The sequence below is a fragment of the Pseudophryne corroboree genome, chromosome 11 (genome assembly GCF_028390025.1).
Source record: "Pseudophryne corroboree isolate aPseCor3 chromosome 11, aPseCor3.hap2, whole genome shotgun sequence".
Lineage (NCBI taxonomy): Eukaryota > Metazoa > Chordata > Amphibia > Anura > Myobatrachidae > Pseudophryne > Pseudophryne corroboree.
In genome coordinates, this window is record NC_086454.1 from 145,001,967 (window position 1) to 145,017,404 (window position 15,438).

At 44.5% G+C, this 15,438-nt stretch overlaps 1 long non-coding RNA gene across 2 annotated transcripts in view; it reads right to left on the minus strand.

Moving 5' to 3' along the window:
- Positions 1 to 308: 308 nt before the first annotated feature.
- The window catches only part of LOC134969157 (uncharacterized), a 66,911-nt gene continuing 51,781 nt past the window's right edge, over positions 309 to 15,438 (minus strand). Inside the window, exons 1-5 of one of the 2 annotated variants that reach the window (XR_010189417.1) lie at positions 6,262 to 6,335; positions 4,425 to 4,493; positions 2,324 to 2,373; positions 937 to 977; positions 309 to 491 (exon numbers count right to left, since the gene is read on the minus strand). This is a non-coding gene — a long non-coding RNA (uncharacterized LOC134969157). Of the gene's footprint in view, positions 492 to 936; positions 978 to 2,323; positions 2,374 to 4,424; positions 4,494 to 6,261; positions 6,336 to 15,438 lie in introns of those variants that run through there. The other variant, XR_010189416.1, reaches the window with a different exon arrangement.

Below are 15,438 nucleotides of genomic sequence, written 5' to 3' on the forward strand. Positions count from 1 at the left end.
GAAGGGGGGCGGGGGGAGGTAGTAAATCCCCCCCCATGGGTGTGACCTGTATGTGCTGGTGTGGGTAGAACTGCTGCCTTAGATGTTATTATCCATGCCAGTCAGTGGGGGGTATAAGGTGAATTTGGTGTCTGAGGTCCATGGTGAGGTCAGCTGTGATCACGCGGTAATCCTCTGTTGGCTTACTAGGAGATGGAATAAGTGGGGCAGACTGGAGGAAGTGTAGGTACTTACCCTGGGTGTAGCTGTGGGGAGTTACCTGTTTTTCTAGGTTGCTCCCCACAGCTACACCTAGGGTAAGTACCTACACTTCCTCCAGTCTGCCGGCCTCTCCTAGAGGATTACCGCGTGATCACAGCTGACCTCACCATGGACCTCAGTGTAACTGCAACCCCCCACTGACTAGGATTAGGCAGCAGTTGATGTTGTCACCCACACCAGCGCGGTCACACCCACACTAATCTCCCTGGCGGTGGTGTTTCATCTTTTTCCTGTAAAGAGAAGAAAAACCTTGTAAGTGACAAAGGTACAGGGACTCATGTACACAACACAAACAGTGTAGACAACCATAGATATGAACATTATGAGGGAAAGAGAATGGGAAAACGCTGTGGTTACCATAGCTGAGAAAAGGCGGGAGGGAGTATGTATGAGGATGAGGTTGGAGATATAGGGAGCTGAGCAGTGCAGTTGGAGGGGGCCTTGTATGTGAGGGTGAGAGATGGAGGAGTATTCTGTAAGTGAAGGAGAGCCAGCGTTAGGCAGGGGAGGCAGATGTGTATCGGCGAGACAAGTCTTGCTGCAGCGTTAAGTATGGATTGAAGGGAAGCAAGATATGAGTGAGGGAGGCCTGTAAGGAGATGGTTGCAGTAGTTGAGATGGGAAAGGATGAGTGAGTGGACAACAGTTTTATTGGCAGCTTTGAAAGTCACTTACTTATTTGATTGTCTTTTCTGTTTTGGGGGGTTACGAGATCTCTGTGGTACAGGGAAGAAAATACAATACATTTTAGGAGGATTATAGAGAGTAATCACCAATACAAGCTAGTTACTACTACCCCTTTTCCACCCCTTAAGCACGGGTCGCAGCCGGGAGCCTAACACGGGTGCTACTCGGCTGCAACCCGTGCTCAGCCCCCTTTCCTACTGCGCTCACCAACCCGGCATATTGCCGGGTTGGTGCCGCTGCTGGCGACGTGGCAGGGTGCAGTGCTGGGAGATCACATGATCTCCCAGCGCTGCCCTTCCATAGACTATGAACGGGAGCCATGTCGCATCGACACGGCTTCCGTTTACACTGCACAGCTTACCGAGTTGAACTCGTGTTCAACCCGGTAAGCTACCTGGGTAGGATTCCCAGATCACTTGATCCGGGTTGACCCTTTTCCACTAGCAAAAAACATGGGTAAATGCGCGCCCCCGTGCATTTACCTGTGTTTTTTGCGCTAGTGGAAAAGGGGTACAAATGTTACAGGTTTATTCAATATCATTCAGAAGATAACAAGATGGCCATAAAGGTTGCAGATAGCCATAAGCAGACTAGGGTAAGCAGAGGTGGGGGTGTCAGTGGTGGCTGATGTAACGGGAATCCAAACACTATTGTCATTATATACACTAGTATATTAGACACAGTGGCCGCTAAAGATGAGTACACACCTACGCGACCCTCGGCTGATCGAGTAAAACGTTCCCAATCAGGCAAGCTCTGTGTGTACTCAGCTGTGACCCCTATGACCTCCTGTGAGGCGGCGGTTGGGGGGTAGTAGCTCCTCTTTGGGGTTTGGGAGGTCGCATGTGCAGCACATAAGATGTGACCTCCTGGTCCTAGCTGTTGCAGGAGCGCTATAAGCCATTTATTGTCTAACACTCCTACATCCATACAGAGTACACACCTATACAATCAACGGCTGTTCACCTGATATCGGGAGAACAGGGCGATGATTGTATAGGTGTGTACTCAGCTTTATTCCCAGCTGCAGATTACCTCGGTCCCACATAGAGAATTTTGATAGACAATTAGAACCACTTGGCCCATCTAGCCTGCCCTAAATACATGTATATGCACACACTAGGGTTAATATTGATGGGAGCCAATTTACCAGATTGTGGGAGGAAACTGGAGTACCCGGAGGAAACTCACACAAGCACGGGAAGAATATACAAACTCAGGGCCATGGTGGGTACTGACCCACGACTTCAGTGCTGTGAGGCAGTAATGCTAACCACAGCGCCATACGTACTGCCCAACTGCTGTATGCCAGAGCCATATGGCTCAGTCTCCCTCACATTCCCTAGACTGACATATAGATGTTTTATTCACTCACCCTTATTGTCTCTAACACATCCACAAAGGACAAGATATTTCTTTCAATAGCTGTAAAGAAAATGTAAAACAACAGTCAGTGTCTTGGATTCTGCAGCTGCTCATTGATGGGCAATGTGACTTGTACAATGTTTCTAAGAGCCGCTGAATTCAACTTAAAATGGGTGGGCACAAATTTTTTTTGCTAACTAATTAGATGTGCACATTTACCCACGTTTACTCTTCATAGGATTTAAGGTGCCCTTCTCTTCATAGCCCCTGAGCAAGTTTGTAAGGTTTGGGAAATCCCTATTTTAAGATAAAAATATCAGATCTTGGTTCAGGACCCCTGGGGCACTCCCAGTCATGAATGATTAGGCACTTAGAAGTTTTAATTAGCTTAAGTTGGCCAATCATGTTGTCATTTTTGGGAAGATATTCTGCAAGAATAATGGGATAACTGATGCTGGACATGTATATGGGTGTTGTATTGAAAGGACCAGTGTTTTTAGGCTAGCAGGTGGGAGTTACAGGGGTTTTCAACACATTTTAGAAATTGGCAAAAATGATACAAAAAATCTATGTACCATGGAATTATGAGTTAAGTGTGAGCTCCACAGACGAGCTAAGTGACATTTCCCTGCTATATGTGCATTAATTCATTGCGCGTTAAACAAAATATTACAGCCTGCTAATTGAATCTGCCCCTTAGTGGGAAACAGTGTTTAGCATATAACAGCTATGTGGAGTTCTCTGTAACTGTAATATAAGTGCTGGCATCAGTATAAGACCCACAATGCCTGAGCGCAAGTGCCTTATACAAGGCTATGACTGACCCATCTTCCAATGCAGATACTCTCCCACTGCTACACTGATCATGGCTGTACAATTTATGGCCGATCTCCCAATGCAGATACTCTCCCACTGCTACACTGATCATGGCTGTACAATTTATGGCCGATCTCCCAATGCAGATACTCTCCCACTGCTACACTGATCATGGCTGTACAATTTATGGCCGATCTCCCAATGCAGATACTCTCCCACTGCTACACTGCTCATGGCTGTACAACTTATGGCCGATCTCCCAATGCAGATACTCTCCCACTGCTACACTGATCATGGCTGTACAATTTATGGCCGACTTCCCAATGCAGATACTCTCCCACTGCTACACTGATCATGGCTGCACAACTTATGGCCGATCTGCCAATGCAGATACTCTCCCACTGCTACACTGATCATGGCTGTACAACTTATGGCCGATCTCCCAATGCAGATACTCTCCCACTGCTACACTGATCATGGCTGTACAACTTATTGCCGATCTGCCAATGCAGATACTCTCCCACTGCTACACTGATCATGGCTGCACAACTTATGGCCGATCTCCCAATGCAGATACTCTCCCACTGCTACACTGATCATGGCTGTACAACTTATGGCCGATCTCCCAATGCAGATACTCTCCCACTGCTACACTGATCATGGCTGTACAACTTATGGCCGATCTCCCAATGCAGATACTCTCCCACTGCTACACTGATCATGGCTGCACAACTTATGGCCGGCGTGGGGCTCCAGGGCTGTTACTGACCGATCTCCCAATGCAGATACTCTCCCACTGCTACACTAATCATGGCTTCACAATTTATGGCCGGTGTGGGGCTCCATGGCTGAACACATTACTTATTATTCCCAAGTGCATGATTAGGAATTGACATGACTATGTGAAGTGATTAGTGTTACATGTACCTGCAGCTGCCGGGTGCATACAAGCGTAGTTTAATACACATCAGTCCCAAGACGGGGCATTTGATTAGGTGCAGAGCTTTTGGGAGCAACCACTATACACTATGAGACAGGGGCGTCACTAGATATGTGTAGGCCCCATAGCAACTGTTTATAAGATCTCTTATATACCACCAAATGATACATAATCTATACAGCACAGGAACTATAACAGGGAAGATAGGTCACCTCAGGTGTGAGCTGCACCCCCATAGCCTATGGTAGTTCTGCCCTTGTATTCAGTATCCTGACTGCATAATTCCCCAAAGGTGTATTAATTGTAATCAACAAGAAAATTCACATCATTTCACAGCTTTATCTACTTTACTTACTGGTCAGTCCTTCATCCGCGCGCATCGCGCATCCCAAAACAAAATCGATGATCGATGACATTCTTAGAGCTGTTGAGTGCAAATATTAAAAAATTAGTAATCTGTATAATATATATACATACTAATAAATCTGATGGAGAAATGTAACACAGTAACAAGGACAGGCGATGTGCAATTATGATCTAGGTGGTAATTTGAGAACCTGTATGGAATTGTCTAATGTGCTTACTTTGTATTATGGGCCTGATTCTGAGGTGACAGACAAGCTAGGTACACACTATACAATTATTGGGCCGATTTACCAATAATCAGGTTCTCAGGCAAATATTTTTTATAGTGTGTATGAAAGAGCGTTTCAGCATTTTGCCGATAATTCTGGAAAACCTCTCCCACGTACACATGAGCGATCGATTTTGCAATCTGTTGCCCCAAACCAAAAATCTTGGCCACAATCTCCTGATATCGAGCAGTATGTGTGTAATCTCAATAATCTGCCCATATTTCCTATGTTTTCCTGTCACTATGTCATCCTCCTTGCGGGCGGACATAGGCAAATGCGGTGTGATATGGTAACTTTAAAAATAAATCTGTTAGTGTGTAGCTCAGATATTAGTGCCTACAATGTCCCCAAAAATTGGTTGATTGATAGGCCAACATAAAAAAAATCTGTCAGTGAGTACCCAGCTTTAAGCAAAGATCCAGTAACTGCACCTGGACAGACTGTGCAGCCATGTAAGTGGGCAAGTACACTAGATTTTTTTTGCCTGCAGGGTAAATACTGGCTTCTTTTGCATTTAGCCCACAAATGTTGGACAGCTTTATTACACTGTAATTTAGATTTGAGTTTGGACACGCCCCTCGCACATGTAACGCTTATTTTACTTCTCCCTTCCACCTGCAGTGCAGCATCGTATGTCAGCCTCAGGCCTGACATATACTTTGTTGCTGCTACAGTATTATGCTGATAATTATTATACTGTTATTCATTTCTGCATAGATGTACTAGTATGAATATAAAGCCAAGGAAATGTCACTGACAAGATAGGTCAAAGATAGCTCAGAGAGGCAGCCCGAGAGCAGTTGTAAGCTGGATGAATTACGAGATCACAATGCAATGATGAATTATGACATCACAGTGGTCAGGCCATGGGATGTAAGTGTGTTTCTGTGACATTGCTCTCTAATACGTTTTTCCATGATTTGTGCGTTAAATGATACTGGTTCAAAAAAGAAACTATAATACAAGGGTAAAGCCGCCTTAATAGTGACCAAAAGACCACTGAAGAGCCGCTATTACACCCGCGTTACCGAAATGTTATACTTTGTGACAGTTTTTATTTTCATTTTACATATAAACCAAACCTTGGGGTATATTTACTAAATATCGATTTTGTTTGGTTTTGTTTGATTTTAGATCGATGTTAAAACAATTTTAATTGATTTTGGGCTTACAGGGTTAAAATACATTTACTAACATTTAAAAATTTATATAAAATATTATCTGCTAGCAAATGTGTGTTTTAACCCTGGAAGCCCAACATCGATTAAAATATATTTAACATTGATCTAAAATCGAACAAAACCAAACAAAATCGACTTTTATTAAATATACCCCCTTGTGACATTTCTGTAGAACATCGGGGGACACTTAAGATTTGGGGTGATGTTTAATAAACTCTTATCTGACATCTGCCCCACCTGCAGTGCAGCATCACATGTCAGATACTTTGTTGATGCTATTTATTATTGAATACAGGTTTATTCTGATAATTATTATACTGCTATTAGTTTCTGCACAGTTGTACTATAAATCTAAAGCCAAGGAAATCTCACTTACCAAGTAAGATGTTGTCGCTCGACAGATCAGGGAGGCAATGACCTGTTGTAGCATGGGAGCAGTAGTAAGTACTGTTTGATGTATTATGACATCACAATTCACTAGTCACAGTGACCAGGCCATGGCATGTAAAGGGTGTAACTGTGCTTCCATCACATCGCTCTCTAATACGTTTCTCCATGATTTGTGCATTAAATGATATTGGTTAAAAAAATAAACTACAATACGAGGGTAACACCTCCCTAATAGTGACCAAGAGCCCGCTGAAGAGCCTCTATTACACCCGCGTTACCGAAATGTTATAATTTGTGACGTTTTATTTTATTTTACATATAAACCAAACCTCCTGACATTTCTATAGGACAACGGAGGACACTTCAGATTTGAGGGATGTTTAATAGACATAATTATCTCATAAATGCTGGAAAATGTGATATTTATATTTCCTAGAGATGGAGATAAGTTTGTTTAACACAAACAGATAAATGTCTCTTCTCAGTGTTGGCTGCAGCACAATCCAAAATTCACATAGGGGGGAAACACCAACTGCCAGTGAGCCCGGACAGCGATGTGTGGCAGCAGTTCTGGTGGCAGTTGGGGCGGATCTTCTATATGAATTTTGGACGGTGCTGCAGCCGCCACTGAGAAGAGATATTTGCACTCTGTTCAAGAACTTTATTTTTATGATAAAAGTGCAGAAACGAGTGTTTGCTATGCAGCAAAATGGTTAACAGAGAACATAATGCAATTATCTCATCCATTCATTCACATCTCGCTGAATATCGCACAGTAGGGGTCTTTCTATTGATCTCTATTGTGGTTTAATGTTTTACCCTATTCAGCCCAAAATTTCATGTTATTTCATGTCATTTCAGAATGACGCTATGTAAAGAAACTCCATAAATCTGATAAAAAATGCAGGGACAGAGGGAATTTTCCCATCAGTCCCTGCAGCATCTTGTAAGACCCGCTCCAGCCTCCCAAAAGCTTCTAATACCCCTTTTACACTGACAATTTTATCCCGAGATTTTGCACGTGAACGCGCATCATCCCGGAATTTTTGTCAGACGAGCATCCCGGGATTTCAACCCAGGTCTCGACCTGGGTTGAATCCGGGACCATCCCGGGAAGCTGTGCAGTGTAAACGGGTTTATCTCCAAGCACCGCCTCCAGTAGAGTCAGCGGTGACGTCACCGACCCGGCAATATGCCGGGTCGGGCCGCTAATGTAAAAGTATCATTCCCGGGAATGTGTCCTGGGAAATATCCCGGGACACATTACTGGGAATGACCAGAAAAACACTGGAAATTAAAGGTTTGTCTCTTTGTTGGCGCACTTATAGAAAGAAGGTAAGTATAATTAAAATGTAACTTTTAATGTCATAAATTAAAATGCCTGATGATGTGAAAAATTGCAAGACAAAAATTACAATCAATGAATAAAAATCAATATCAAATTCACTAATGTGTCTTTATTGTATTAATATCACTTTTGTGTGTGTGCAAAGATTCCTGGAACCAACCTCAAAATTGTCGACTACTGGAATTATACCCTTATTCACTAAGGTACCCTATAAATTGCCTGACATTATCTATTTCAGGTTGCAGGGTGGTATATAACAGTGTCTAACGGTTGGTGTAGGGGTATATATTTAAAGTTTAAACCCTTATTCTATATTCATGGTTTTGCGTACATACATGGAATCTGCCATGCCAATTCTATACATGGGGAATGAGCTTTTGATTCTTCAATAATACTTGAGTCAATGCCATCCGACACCATTGGAATATATTCCCAAGTATATAAATAATATAATTTAATTTATGTTTGTGGGACAAGTATCTCAGTGTTAAATCCCTGTGGCAGGGCAATTTGCATCAATAGCTTTTGCTAATATTAAGACTGTCTCTAGAGATTGATTGGAACTCTCTCTTGTGCCTTAATCCTGTACGTGAGTATCAGATGAGCGTATTGCTCTGAATTGCCTGAAATGGAATGTAACGTACTATTTGTGGTTTTCTAGTTACTTTATTCCCAATTACTATATTATTTAGTGTGATTGGGAATCGAGAGCTGTAAGGCTGCTGTAGTTATCAACAGTATTATATAGGATGTATTGGAATGCAGTAAGCCTAATCATGCCGCACATTTAACGGGGCTATTGTCGTTTGTAATAAAGGCATACTGTGACACACTGATGCTAATCATATAACTGTTGCATTCATTATCTTTCATAGTGTGAATGCAACTGATCCCATAAATTATACAATATAACTTTACTGTCGTTGTATCATACAGCTTGATTAGAGTTGAATACTCTCAAAATGTTAAGCAGACATGAGCTATTCACTCTGCTCGCTCACTATATTAGGTATCTCTAATCAATGTTGGAATACTGCCACAAGTTACCAATTGTAATTCTTAATATCCCATTTCATATGGTGTGGCTTTTAGTAGCCCGTTAGCTCCTTTCCAATGTTCTATTTTGTTGCTGTCCCGAAGGTTGCAACAGTTGCGACTATAGTTACAAGTTTTTTACCATTAAATAGACACAGGTTGTTCACTGTGTCTGTTTGTTACATAGAATATTGCAGGCAGATGGCAGGGTAAATCTGTATGTTATGCTAATACAATACTGCAGGATATACTTGCATCTACGTGTCACGGCTCCGACATATAGGCTTTTTCTATTAAATAGGAGTAAGTCATTTACTGTATTTATTTGTTACTTAGAAACTATTCAATATGTGCCAATATGAACCTGTATAATATATTCATTCAATTCAGCAAAATATACTCATATTGGTATGTTAGAGATACAGCTCTCCCTTCTGCTTAAAAAAAGAAAAACGGCTGCGCTTAGGGTGTTGCAAATGGGTGTAAATCACGGAGAGTTGACAGTCTTCTATATAAAATTGTTTATTATAGTGTTAAATACATCAACAGCAAATAAAATTAACCATATGTAAAAAAATGAATATCTATACTCTAAAACACTGTTGTATGAACACCAGTGGCGTGCGGTGAGGTCAGTGGCTGGTGAGGCACTGCAGCCATAATGTCCGCCGAGTCCTGCAATGACAACTACCACCATGGAACCATTGCCTGCTACTTCCCCTAAGCTGATGCCCGCTACCGCCGCTATCCCTGATGCCCGCTACCCCTGCCACTAATGGCCACCACCCCCGCCAATGCCTTACAAAATTGCACACCATCAACTGCCCAGGCCCCCTGCCACTAATCCGCATCTCAGTCCAATACCGTTGCTGCCAATGCCCACAGCCTGCCTGCTCATAAGACTTGTGATGAGTAGGCGGCTAATATAGTGTACATTTTTATAAAATAAAAGGGTGACAGGAAGAGTGTGATGCCAGGGAGAGGGTGACAGCAGTGGGTGACAGGGAGAGGGTGACAGCAGTGGGTGACAGGGAGATGGTGATGCCAGGGAGAGGGTGACACCATCAAGAAGTATGGAAAAGTCAAGGACGCAATTATGCACGCGCCGAAAGCGCGCATGCTCCAGAAAAGGGGGCGTGTCCAGTGTAGTAGAACCCCTTATACTATCTAGTACTGGTGCCCCTTTCACCTTATAGCACACGGTACGAGCTGAAATTCACATTATAGCACACGGTACGAGCCGAAGCTCACATTATAGCACACTGAATGAGCCTAAATTCACATTATAGCACACTGAATGAGCCGAAATTCACATTATAGCACACTGAATGAGCCGAAATTCACATTATAGCATACTGAATGAGCCGAAATTCACATTATAGCACTCTGAATGAGCCGAAATTCACATTATAGCACACTGAATGAGCTGAAATTGTGACAGCAGGGACAGCCAGAGTGACAGCGGGGACAGGGAGAGAGAGAGTGACGACAGTGACAGCAGGGAGAGAGAGAGTGACAGTAGGGACAGGGACAGTAATGACATGGAGAGAGGGTGACAGCAGGGGAACATTACCTGACTGTGGTTGACGGAGGCACCCATGGGCAGCGGTGGTGAGGTTCCTCTGACCGCCATTTGTTGCGGCTGATGATGGTGGGCGGCTGGTGGCTGGCGGCAGCTGGCAGCGGTGAGCAGCGGGCGGAGGACCATGTGAAGCAGGATGGCCACATCCCTCGCCTCCTGCTGCATTTTAATTTCCGGGTCAGTGGAAGAAGTGGCGGTATACCATACCACTGTATACCGCCCCACTCGACCACTAATTACAGGAGATAAATATCTTAATTTCTTTACAGAGCCGAATGATACTTATTGCAGTGAATTTTTATGCTGCTCCACGAAAGAAAGAGAATGGGTACATAGATACAAGAACATACAAAGCACATTGGTCTCTTCCCAATGAGAAGGAGCGCAAAATTTTTTTTACAATCAAATATTAGTTTATTAAATAATAAAGATACAAGAGACAGAATTGTCTGATCACTTACAGGGCTGGAAACCCTCTGGGTAGTTGCCTGCAGGAGACGCACACACAGAGCCGGCCCTAACCAATATGATGCCCTAGGCAAGATTTTGGCTAGTGCCCCCTAGCACCACTGCTGGTTCTGCCTCTGACCTTGCACTTCTTTCCCAGAACCATCACCCCTCAGCCATAGCAGTCCTTATTTTGGTGTTTGTACCCCCTATATTTTAAATAGGAACAGTTCGCACATTTGGCGCACAGCCCAAAAAGGGGTGTGTTTTTGCTGGCAAGGGGCATGGCCACACAATAGTAACCCCAATTCCAAATACGCCACACAGTACTGCACTTTATTCACATTTGATCATGCGATAGTTTCCATAATTCATATTACATCCCACAGTAGTATCACTTTACCTTATAAACGTTACTCCTCACAGTAGAGCCCCTTATTCACATTACATCACACTGAATTGCTCCTTATTCACATTACACTACACCCTATTGCTCTTTATTCACATTAGATGACACAGTAGTGCCCTTTCTATACGCAACACCACATAGAAGAGCACCTTAAACACATAATTCCACACAGTAATGCCCCTAACACATATGAGACACATTATTAATGTCCTTCTAAACATAATGTGCTTACACATTATGATGACAACCTTTATTAATGCCCTTTTACACATAATGTCCCTTACACATATGCCGCACATTATTAATGCCCTAATACACATAATGACACACATAGTGCCCCCTGCACATTTGCTGCACATTGTTAGTGCCCCTATACATATAATGACACATACAGTAGTACCCTGTTACACATACAGTATGCCACACATTATTAATGTCCTTAAACACATAATGACACACATAGTGCCCCTTATACATATGTTGCACATTATTAATGCATTTTTACATGACACACATAATGCTCCTTACACATATTCCGAACACTACTGCACAACCAACCCACTCACATGCACACAGCACTCACACTGCCGCTAACACTGTGACCTCTGCCTCTGCTTGGATACAGATGTGTCCTCATAAATATTGCCTCAGTGCTAACGTCGGGCAAATTTTTTAATGAAAATGCATCTTATTTGCATTGTTATGTGGCTAGGATGCACAAGCAGCTTCTGCTGATTAAAATTATATACAGCATGCCTTTATACTGTGTGAGACTGTGGCTGTATCTGCATATGAATTGCTACACACAGAATATAGGCATGCCGCATATCATTTTAATCAGCAGAAGCTGCTGATGCCCCTGGGCATATCAAATGCCCTAGGCAATTGCCTAGTTTGCCTATAGCTATGGCCGGCTCTGCGCACACAAAGTGTCATTGGCGCTGGTGTCCGGCACCGCACCGCTTCACAGTACAGGGAAGAAACAATAGATAAACTACAGCTCCCAGCAACCCTTGCAAGAGCGTCCTCGGTAAAGTCCTATATAGAGCCCACAGTGTGATGCTAGGGAGAGAAATTCAATGAGGGAGTGATTATCCAAGCTTGCTCCTTAATCTGTAAGTCCCGGATGCAGGACAGATGCCTGTATATTCCCTTGGGCTGGTGGAAATCCTTTTATTGCCCTAGATGTAGGGAATCACACATCTTCCAAGACATCAGAGGAGCACACGCTGTGGCCACTAATTGCGGAGAAGATGCACAGGTGTAACGTTAGCCGGAGCCGTTGCTGGCACTGAATTTCAAGGACTGAAGCGCTGTCCCACGGCCGAATGTAGCCGTTTAGATGATACAGGCTGGCGCTGTCCCACAGCCAGATATTACCGTCAGATGATACGGGCTGGCGTTATCCCACAGCCAGACACAGCCGTCAGTTGATGCAGGCTGGCGATGTCCCACGGCCAATTGCAGCCGTCAGACAATGCAGGCTGGTGCCGTACAGAGACCGCAATGGAGTATCAACCTTATACCCTGAATCAGGGGAATATTATACACAAGCTTTGATTGATACTGTGTGTTCATACAACGGTGTTTTAGAGTATAGATATTCATTTTTTTACATATGGTTAATTTTATTTGCTGTTGATGTATTTAACACTATAATAAACAATTTTATATAGAAGACTGTCAACTCTCCGTGATTTACACCCATTTGCAACACCCTAAGCGCAGCCGTTTTTCTTTTTTTTTTATTATTGTATTCACAGGCACATGCACAGTGCCAATTATCGGCAGCGCTCAGGTGTGATTGCATTTCGGTAGTTTGTTTATTTAGGCGCTGTCAGCAATTTGATTGTGACTCCCTTCTGCTTAACATGGGAATCCCACTGTTAGACAGATATTACCATATGCAAATTATTGCAGCAGGCACTTATCCCATCTACGACCCTATCTCTCAAGCTTACTTCATGCAGTGCACTTGGTATTATAAATTTCTCAAATGAAGTAGAATATTGCACACATATAATAATGGTTCATATTGGTGTTACCACACAGGGAGTGAGCTGGCGTGTTGGCTCCAGTGGCGTGCGGTGAGGTCAGTGGTTGGTGAGGCATGCCCGCTAAAGCCGCTGCTATGGCCGCCGCCAGAGGTGGATTTAGACCTCATGGGGTCCTAAGCAAGACACCAATTTGGGGCCACCCTTCCTCATAAAATCCATAGCACTATCCTGTCATCACCGCCCCTGGCTGTGCCTGCTGTGCTTGTGTCTCCTTCCCTCACACGTCCATAAGGCAATAGCAGCAGCGCAGGTTCTACCTGCAGTACTGCAGTAGGGAGAGATTCCGAAGCCTCTTTTTGGGCAGCATGGGGCCAGACTGTGTCCGCCTCCATTTTCCTTCAGCTGCAGCAGCAGCAAGTCTCCCAGCTGTCAGAGGTTTGTATTGCAGTTTTGGAGGGAAGGAAGCCAAAAGTGGCCAAGAACAAAGGGGGGAGAGCAGTGACGTGCGGTGAGGTCACTGGTTGGGGAGGCACTGGCAGCTAACAATCCACCCCCCCCCCCCCCCGAGAAAAAAAAAAGTGAAAAGTGTGGTCCCCCGATACATCAGTAAGACCAGCACTAGGCAGAACCAGCCAGGAGGAGTAATGCCATAGCAGGGGAGACAGTGTGGGGTCCCCCTGCCATAACATTAATCATCCCCCCAGCCAGTCAGCCCAGGGTTGGAATTCCTCGGAAAGTGGGAACCCCAAAAAATAAAAATGGGGTCCCCCCACTCGAGCAATAACCAGCACTGGGCTGATAGCCCAGTGTTATGCCCCGCACCCCTGGTGGCGGTGGGTGCGGGGTTCATTGTGTGTTAATATTGTTCTTTACAGGTGGCCTACAGGTCCCAGCAAGCCTGCCCCAGCATGCTGGCACTTGGAGAACCACAAGTGCCAGCATGCCCGGACATAAAGGGCCCGCTGGCACCTGTAGTCCACCTGCAAAGAATAGTAATATTGTTCTTTACAGGTGGCCTACAGGTCCCAGCAAGCCTGCCCCAGCATGCTGGCACTTGGAGAACCACAAGTGCCAGCATGCCCGGACATAAAGGGCCCGCTGGCACCTGTAGTCCACCTGCAAAGAATAGTAATATTGTTCTTTACAGGTGGCCTACAGGTCCCAGCAAGCCTGCCCCAGCATGCTGGCACTTGGAGAACCACAAGTGCCAGCATGCCCGGACATAAAGGGCCCGCTGGCACCTATAAAGAAAATAATAAGAATTTACTCACCGGTAATTCTATTTCTCGTAGTCCGTAGTGGATGCTGGGTACTCCGTAAGGACCATGGGGGTATAGACAGGCTCCGCAGGAGACTGGGCACTCTTAAAAGAAAGATTAGGTACTATATCTGGTGTGCACTGGCTCCTCCCCCTATGCCCCTCCTCCAGACCTCAGTTAGGGAAACTGTGCCCGGAAGAGCTGACATTACTAGGAAAGGATTTGGAATCCAGGGTAAGACTCATACCAGCCACACCAATCACACCGTACAACTCGTGATAACTATACCCAGTTAACAGTATGAACAATAACTGAGCCTCTCTCAACAGATGGCTCATACAATAACCCTTTAGTTAAGCAATAACTATATACATGTATTGCAGAGAGTCCGCACTTGGGACGGGCTACCAGCATCCACTACGGACTACGAGAAATAGAATTACCGGTGAGTAAATTCTTATTTTCTCTGACGTCCTAGTGGATGCTGGGTACTCCGTAAGGACCATGGGGATTATACCAAAGCTCCCAAACGGGCGGGAGAGTGCGGATGACTCTGCAGCACCGAATGAGCAAACTCAAGGTCCTCCTCAGCCAGGGTATCAAACTTGTAGAATTTTGCAAAAGTGTTTGAACTCGACCAAGTAGCAGCTTGGCAAAGTTGTAAAGCCGAGACCCCTCGGGCAGCCGCCCAAGAAGAGCCCACCTTCCTCGTGGAATGGGCTTTTACTAATTTAGGATGCGGCAGTCCAGCCGCAGAATGTGCAAGCTGAATGATGCTACAGATCCAGCGAGCAATAGTCTGCTTTGAAGCAGGAGCACCCAGCTTGTTGGGTGCATGCAGGATAAATAGCGAGTCAGTTTTTCTGACTCTAGCCGTCCTGGAAACATAAAGTTTCAGGGCCCGGACTACGTCCAGCAACTTGGAATCCTCCAAGTCCCTAGTAGCCGCAGGCACCACAATAGGTTGGTTCAAATAAAACGATGATACCACCTTAGGGAGAAATTGGGGACGAGTCCTCCATTCTGCCCTTTCCATATGGAAGATCAGATATGGGCTTTTACATGACAAAGCCGCCAATTCTGACA